This window comes from Rhinolophus ferrumequinum, chromosome 23 (genome assembly GCF_004115265.2).
Source record: "Rhinolophus ferrumequinum isolate MPI-CBG mRhiFer1 chromosome 23, mRhiFer1_v1.p, whole genome shotgun sequence".
NCBI lineage: Eukaryota > Metazoa > Chordata > Mammalia > Chiroptera > Rhinolophidae > Rhinolophus > Rhinolophus ferrumequinum.
In genome coordinates, this window is record NC_046306.1 from 42,285,081 (window position 1) to 42,294,210 (window position 9,130).

The window sequence follows — 9,130 nt, forward strand, 5'->3', positions numbered from 1 at the left end:
TTTAAACAAAAAATTCTTGTACTAAGGATTTTATATTTTATAGCTCTGTGTTCAGTAGATGTGAATCTTGAAAGTTCTGCCTTTGGGAATTCATTAAAATTTTCTTTATGCCCTAACAGAATAAAAGTTTGTGACAATTTCTTGTGTATTTGAAAATAATGCATGTTCGAATTTTGCTATATTCAAGATTCTACATACATCTTAATATAATTTTTAGATCATAAAGGCTCTAGTTTTACACAATTCTGAGTCCTTTTAAATTGTTGATACTTGAAAGAATTGTTTATAAATTTTTATCTATGATTGTGCATTTGTCAATTTTTCTTTTTATTTATGTCAGTTTTGTTTTATATATTTTAGTAATATATAATTAATTATATCATGATTAATAATTATAGCATCTTATAAATGTTATCTTTTGTTAGTATGGGATATTCTAAGTTATTCATTTCATAGAATCTTATTTTTGTCTAATAACATTACTATACTTCTTTGTTAACATCCAATACCACACATGGATTTAAATTATATATTAAATTTTATATATACACTAGGTATAAAATGACTAAAATGGATTTTTAAATCCCATTTTTGAAAAATTTTATACTTAGTGGATCTCTTACAAGAAGAATGTAACTGGTTTCCCTTCACCCCCATTCCATTATGAGTATTCCTGATTTTGAAGTAATTGAGTTTATCTAATTTCCATTTGGTTCTGGAAATTTTTCTTTTATTATTTCTTTGGACATTTTCTCCCTCCATTTTTAATCTGGAATTTCTATTAGGTGGTTGTGGTTGTGTTGTATATATCTCTTAACTTTTCTTTCAGATTTTCAATTTTTTGGTCTTTAATGCTCTATTCCATAAGCTAGCTCTCTATCTCTTTATGTATCAATTATGTTAACTTTTAAAAATTGTGGTAAAATATACATAAAATAAAATTTACCATTTCAACCATTTTTAAGCATACAATTCAGTGGTATTAAGTACATTCACAATGTTATAAAACCATCACTATTACCCACTTTTGGAACATCTTCCTTATCCCAAACAGAATCTATGTACCCATTAAACAATAACCCCCTATTTTACTCTCTGTTCAGTCCATAGTAACATATTTTACTTTTTGTCTGTATGAATTTACCTATTCTAGGTGTCTTATATAAATTGAATTATACAATGTTTGTCCTCTTGTGTTTATAGTATTTTACTTAGCATGTTTTTAAGATTAATTTATTTTATAGCACATATCAGAATTTATTCCTTTTTAATTTTGAATAATATTCCATTGCATGTTCACACTATTTTTTTTTTATCTATGCATCTGTTGATGGACATTTGTGTTGTTTCCTCTTTCTGGCTATTGTGAATAATACTGCTATGAACATTGTTGTACAGTTATCTCTTTGAGTATCTGCTTTCAATTCTTTGGGGTGTATGCTTAAGAGTGGAATTGCTGAATCATATGGTAATGCTATGTTTAATTTTTTGAGGAAACACCAAGCTATTTTCCACATTGGCTGTACTGTTTTACATTCTCATTCCCACCAGCAATTCACAAGAGTTTCAATTTCTTCACATTTTTTCCAAACTTTCTTTTCTTTTCTTTTTTCTTTTCTTTTCTTTTCTTTTCTTTTCTTTTCTTTTCTTTTCTTTTCTTTTCTTTTCTTTTCCTTTCCTTTCCTTTCCTTTCCTTTCCTTTCCTTTCCTTTCCTTTCTTTTCCTTTCCTTTCCTTTCCTTTCCTCTTTCTTTCTTTGATAACAGCCATTGTAATGGGTATAAAAGGGTGACTCATGGTTTTGATTTGCATTTCCCTGGTAGCTAGTTATGTTGATCACCTTTTTATATGTTTATTGGCCATTTGTATATCTTCTTTGGTAAAATGTCTATTTAAGTCCTTTGTTCAATTTTTTTTCACGTAAGGAAGCATTTATTTGAGGTTTAACATGAAAGCATACAAATAAAAATTGTATAACACAAATCCACATTAAGTCATAACACAGATAACAAAAGACAAAGTGAAAACAAAGAAAACTAATTGACAACTATATATAATTGGACACAGTTGTGTCTTGTATACTAGAAAGTCTTTTACAAAATAATCATGTTAGATCAACAGAAGACCAATCTTCAATATCATCCTGCAAGATGGGTTACTTTAGCAATCTCCTCCTGTTTTCTCCCCAGTGTCCTCCTTTAGTATGGCTGATAATTGTTTTAATGATTGCTACTCCCTTGAGATGCCTTGCTGTAAGTGCTCTGTTGGCCACTGTAGTCTGCATATCCCTGTCCATATCCATAGTTCCCATAGTTACACCCAATATAATTATAGCCACCTTAGCCACTATAGTTTTGATTACCACCATAGGCACTATTGTAATTTCCATATCCTTGATCATAATAGTTATTAAATCCATGGTTCCAGTTTTGGCCCTGACCTTGGCCATGACCCCTAATACCACCTCGTCCACCAGCTGCAGCACATCTCTCTCCTTTTTGCTGTTGCTCGTGCTGCCTATATACCTCTTTGGTTTGTGCAACTTTGATTTCACACTTCTCAGAACCAATTTGATGATATCTCCTTTCTAATAATTTTTTTACTGGCTCTTCATCTGTATACGTGATAAAACAAAATCTTCTTTCATTTGTTTTGTATCCAAAGGAAGTTCAATATTTTCAATCTCTCCAAAGGCTCCAAAATATTCTTTAATTTGTTCTTCAGAAGTGTCCAGGTTCAATCTACCCACAAAAACCTTTTTTGGGAGGTTCCGTTCCTTTTAAAGCTTTCGCCCTTTTGAGGTCTATCAATTTGCCGTCCAGTTTGTGTTTCTTCAGTTCCAAAACCTTATCAACACTAGTAGCATCTTTAAAAAGCACAAATCCAAACCCTCTTGATCTTCTGGTGGCTGGATCTGTTTTAATTGTGCAGTCTACAACTCCCCCAAATTGAGACAAATATTCAGTCAGATCTTTCTTGCTTGTGTCCCAGCTCAAGCCTCCAATAAATATTTTACTGTCATCTTGCTGATTCTTGCTTGTGTTGATTTGAATCCCTCTGTGAATTCTTCTATGTTGTTGTACTCATTCATGTTCTCCATGGTGGCAGAGTTTTTGGCTGGGAGTGCTGGCATGCAGTCCGAGTCTGGGCAGCAGCGGAAGCTCAGCATTGTATCTTGGCCCATTTTTTAATTGGGTTGTTTGTCTTTTTGTTGAGTTGTAAGAGTTTTAAAAAATGTATTCTTGGTATTAATTCCTTATCAGATATATTATTTGCAAATTTTTTCTCCCATTTTTGTAGCATGTCTTTTCCAGTCTTGATAGTGTCCGTTGATGCAGAGAAGTTTTAAATTTTGATGTAGTCCAGTTTATTTGTTGTTGTTGTTGTTGTTGTTGTTGTTGCCTGTGCTCTTGGTGTTAATCCAAGAGATCATTGCCAAATCCAATGTCATAAAACTTTTCCCCTGTTTACTTATAAGGGTCTTATTGGTTTAGCTCTTAGGTTTATGTTGTTGATTCATTTTGAGTTAATCTTTTTTCGATGGTATTTGCTAACGGTCCAACTTCATTCTTTTGCATGTAGGTATCCAGTTTGCCTACCGTAATTTGTTGAAAAAACTGTCCTTTCTCCATTAAATGGTCTGGGCACCTTTGCTGAAAATCAGTTCACCATACACGTGATAGGTTATTCCTGGGCTCTCTATTCTATTCCATTGGTCTATATTTCTGTTCTTATGCCACTACCACAATGTTTTGATTAGTGTAAATGTAAGATAAGTTTTAAAATGGGGAAGTGTGAGTTTTCCAACTTTGTTCTTTTTTAAGATTATTTTGACTAATTGGGGTTGCTTGAGATTCAATATGAATTTTAGGGTGCATTATTTTATTTGTGCAAAAAACTCCCCACCATTGGGATTTTGTAAGGGATTGCAATAACCTGTAGATTATTGCTTTGGGTAGGATTGTCATCTTAACAATAGTAAGTCTTACAAAAAAGGATGTCTTTCCATTGATTGATGTCTTTCTTAATTTATTTCAGCAGTGTTTTGTAGTTTTTAGTGTATAAGTCTTCTTGGTTAAATGTTTTCCTATATATTTCATTCTTTTTGATACTACTGTAAATGGAGTTCTTAATTTCCTTTTTTGAATTATTCATTGGTAGAAATGCAACTGATTTTTGCATGTTGATTTTGCATTTTGCTACTTTGCTGAATTCATTTATTGGTTCTAACAGGGTTTATTTGTGGACTACATATTTTTGGGGGGGTTGTACATATATGATTATGTCATCTATGAACAGAGATAATTTTACTTTTCCCTGTCCAATCTGGATACCTTTTATTACTTTTTCTTCCCTCATTACTCTGGCTAGAACTTTGAATATTATGTTGAATAGAAATGGTGAAAGTGGACATCTTGTCTTATTCCTGATCTTAAGGGAAAAGCTTTCAGGCATGAGTATGGTGTTACCTGCTAGTCAGATATTTAAATATGGAATATTCATATATGGCATTTATCATGTTGAAGAAAATTTCTATTACTATATCATTGAGTGTGTTTTTTCCATGAGAAGTGTTGAATTTTGTCAAATGCTTTTCCTGCATTACTGCAGTGATCATGTAGTTTCTTTCTTTTATTCTATTAATGTGGTATATTATGTCAAATGATTTTTATATTGTAAACTATCCTTGCATTCTTGGAATGAAATCCACTTGATCATAGTGTATAATCATTTTAATATGCTCCTGAATTTGGTTTGCTAGTATTTTGTTGACAACTTTTATATCAATGTTCATAAGTGCTGTTAGTTTTTTTTTTTTCTTTTCTTGTAGTATCTTTGATCAGATTTCGTATCTGTGTAATGCTGACCTCCAATGAGTTAGGAAGCATTTTTTTCCTCTTCATTGTTTTGGAAGAGCTTGAGAAAGATTGTTGGTAATTCTTCTTTAAATGTGTGGTATAACTCACCAGTGAAACGATCTGGCCCTGGACTTTTTTGGCAGATTTTTGATTACCAATTCGATTTCTTTTATTAATTAAAGGCCTATTCCCTATTCTGATTTTCTATTTTTTCATGCATCTATCTTGGTAAGTTGTATGTTTCTAGGAATTTGTCTGTTTCATCTAGATTACTTAATATGTTGATGTATAACTAACTATTCATAATTCATTCTTAAACCTTTTATTTCTGTAAAATCAGTAGTAAATCCCCAATTTTTATTTCTAGTTTTAGTAATTTGAGTCTTAACTGGATTTTTCTCATTCAACCTACAAAAAGATTTGAAAATTTTGCTAATTGTTTTTGAAGAACTAACTTTTTCTTTTTTGTTTTAAATTTATTGGGATGACAATTGTTAGTAAAATTACATAGATTTCAGGTGTACAATTCTGTATTACATCATCTATAAATCCCATTGTGTGTTCACCACCCAGAGTCAGTTCTCCTTCCATCACCATATATTTGATCCCCCTTACCCTCATCTCCCACCACCCACCCCCCTTACCCTCTAGTAACCACTAAACTATTGTCTGTGTCTGTGAGTTTTTGTTTCTCATTTGTTTGTCTCGTTCTTTTGTTGTTGTTGGTTTATATACCACATATCAGTGAAATCATATGTTTCTCTGCTTTTTCTGTCTGACTTATTTCGCTTAGCATCATACCCTCAAGATCCATCCATGTTGTCCCAAATGTTCCTATATGATCTTTTCTTACCACCGAATAGTATTCCATTGTGTATGTATACCACAACTTCTTTATCCATTCATCTATGGAAGGACATTTTGGTTGTTTCCATGTCTTGGCCACCGTAAATAAAGCTGCAATGAACATTGGAGCACACGTGCCTTTATGGATAAATGTTTTCAGGTTTTTTGGGTAGATACCCAGGAGAGGGATTGCTACGTCATATGGTAATTCTATTCGTAATTTTTCTTTCTTTCTTTCTTTCTTTCTTTCTTTCTTTCTTTCTTTCTTTCTTTCTTTCTTTCTTTCTTTCTTTCTTTCTTATTGTTATTTCTTTAATTTACTGGGGTGACAATTGTTAGTAAAATTACATAGATTTCAGGTGTACAATTCTGTATCACATCATCTATAAATTACATTGTGTGTTTACCACCAAGAGTCAGTTCTCCTTCCATCACCAGATATTTGACCCCTCTTACCCTCATCTCCCACCCCCCAGCTCCCTTACCCTCTGGTAACCACTAAACTATTGTCTGTGTCTATGAGTTTTTTTTTTTTCCCTTAGACGTTTATCATTTATATCCCTCACACTGTGGACCCCCCTCCCCCCATCCGCTATCTCTCTGACATCGCACCGAGCCATCCCATTTCCACTATCTCCACTCCTAATGCTGTACTCTGCCTCTTGTAAATGTATACATACATATATATATATAATATTATAGTTGGCATTCATTATTGTTCAGCTTCAGGTGTACAGTGCAGTGATCAGGCATCTAAATCTTCCCTGAGATGGTCTCCCAAATGGGACACGTGTCTATCAGATACCCTACAAAATCTTTACAACATTATTGATTACGTTCCCCAGATTAATTTTCAAAACCCCGTGGCCATCTTGTGGTTACTGATTGTTTTCTAAACCCCTCACCTTCCCTCTTACCCCCACCCCCCCATCTAGCAACACTCAGTTTTTCCTCTTTGTCTCCAAAACTGTTTCTGATTAGTTCATTCACTTATTCTTTTCTTTAGATTCCGCATATAAGTGAGATCATATGGTACTTATCTTCCTCTGTCTGACTTGTTTCACTTAACATAATGTTCTCTAGGTCCATCCATGTTGTTGGCAAATGGTAAGATTTCTTCCTTCTTTATGGCTGCGTAGTACTCCATTGTATAATTGTACCACTGTTTCTTAATCCAGTCATCTACCGATGGGCATTTCGGTTGTTTCCATGTCTTGGCTATTGTGTATAGTTCTGCAATAAACATAGGAGTGCATAAAGATTTTTGAATTGGAGTTTTGGATTTCTCCAGATAGATACTAGGAATGGAATTACTGGATCATAGGGTAGTTCCATTTTCAGATTTTTGAGATACCTCCATACTGTTTTCCATAGTGGCTGCAACAATCTGCAATCCCACCAACAGTGCACAAGCGTTCCCTTTTCTCCACAACCGCGCCAGCACTTGTTGTTTGTTGATTTATTGATGATAGCCATTTTGACTGGGGTGAGGTGGTATCTCATTGTGGTTTTTATTTGCATTTCTCTGATGGTTAGTGAGTTTGAGCATTTCTTCATATGTCTGTTTTCCAACTGTATGTCTTTTTTAGAAAAATGTCTCTTCAAGTCCTTCCCCATTTTTAATTGGGTCGTTTGTTTTTTTGGAGTTGAGTTGAGTGAGCTTTTTATAGATTTGTGATATTAATCCCTTATCAGATATATCATTGGCAAATATCTTTTCCCATTCAGTAGGATCCCTTTTTGTTTTATTGATGGTTTCCTTGGCTGGGAAAAAAACTTTTTAGTTTGATATAATCCCACATGTTTATTTTTTCTCTTACTTCCCTCGCTCGAGGGATATGTCAGTAAACATCTTGCTCGGGGTAATGTCTGTGAAGTTTCTTCCTATATTTTCTCTCTACGACTTTTATGGTTTCAGATCTTACATTAAAGTCTTTAAGCCATTTTGAATTTTATTTTTGTATATGATGTAAGGAGTTGGTCCAGCCTTCATTTTTTTGCATGGTCTGTCCAGGTTTCCCAGCACCATGTATTGAATAGAACTGTCTTTACCCCATCGTACATTCTTGCTTCCATTGTCGTAGATTAAATGGCCATATAGGCATGGATTTATTGCTGGACTCTCTATTCTGTTCCATTGATCTATGTTTCTGTTTTTATGCCAGTACCATGCTGTTTTGATTACTGTAACCTTGTAGTATAATTTGAAGTCAGGTATTGTTATACCTCCCACTTTATTCTTATTTCTCAAGATTGCTGAGGCTATTCGGGGTCTTTTATGGTACCATGTAAATCTTAGGATTGTATGTTCTATTTCTGTGAAAAATGACGTTGGTAGTTTGATAGGAATTGCCTTGAATATGTATATTGCCTTAGGCAGTATGGACATTTTAACTATATTAATTCTTCCTATCCATGAACATGATATGTGTTTCCATCTATTTCTATCTTCTTTAATTTCTTTCTTCAGTGTCCTATAATTTTCTGAGTACAGATCTTTTACTCTTTGGTTAAATTATTCCCAGGTATTTTATAGTCTTTGGAGCAATTGTAAATGGGATTGTTTTTTAATTCTCCTTCTGATGTTTTTATTATTGGTATAGACAAATGCAACTGATTTCTAAATATAATTTGTATCCTGCTACTTTACTAAATTCATCTATCAGCTCTAATAGCTTCTTGGTGGAGTCTTTAGGGTTCTCTCTATATAGTATCATACCATCTGCATATAATGATAATTTTACTTCTCCTTACCAATTTGGGATGCCTTTTATTTATTTTTCTTGTCTGATTCTGTGGCAAGAACTTCCAGCACTATGTGAATAGAAGCGGAGATAGTGGGCAACCTTGCCTTGTTCCTGATCTTAGGGGAATGGTTTTAGCTTTTCCCCATTGAGTATGATGTTAGCTGTGGGTTTATCATAAATAGCCTTTATTATGTTGAGATATGGTCCCTCTATTCCCACTTTCTTAGGTTTTTATCATAATGGCTGTTGGATTTTATCAAATGCTTTTTCTGCATCTATTGATATGATCATGTGATTTTTATTTTCATTTTGTTAAAGTGGTGTATCACATTAATTGATTTGCGGATGTTGAACCACTCTTGCATACCAGGGATGAATCCACTGATCATGGTGTATGATCTTTTTAATGTATTGCTGATATCATTGCTAATATTTTGTTGAGGATTTTGGCATCTATGTTCATTAGAGATGGCGGGCCTGTAGTTTTCCTTTTTGTGGTGTCTTTGTCTGATTTTGGGATCAGGGTGATAGTGGCTTCGTAGAAAGTGTTTGGGAGTCTTCCCTCCTTCTGGATTTTTTGAAAGAGCTTGAGGAGAATAGGTGATAATTCTTTTTTGAGCGTTTTGTAGAATTCACCTGTAAAGACATCTGGTCCAGGGCTTTTGTTTGTTGGGAGATT

General features: G+C 33.6%; 1 pseudogene; it reads right to left on the bottom strand.

Annotated features, from left to right (window-relative positions):
• Positions 1–2,197: 2,197 nt before the first annotated feature.
• On the bottom strand, positions 2,198–3,114 carry LOC117016161 (heterogeneous nuclear ribonucleoprotein D-like; annotated as a pseudogene).
• Between the last annotated feature and the right edge of the window lie 6,016 nt (positions 3,115–9,130).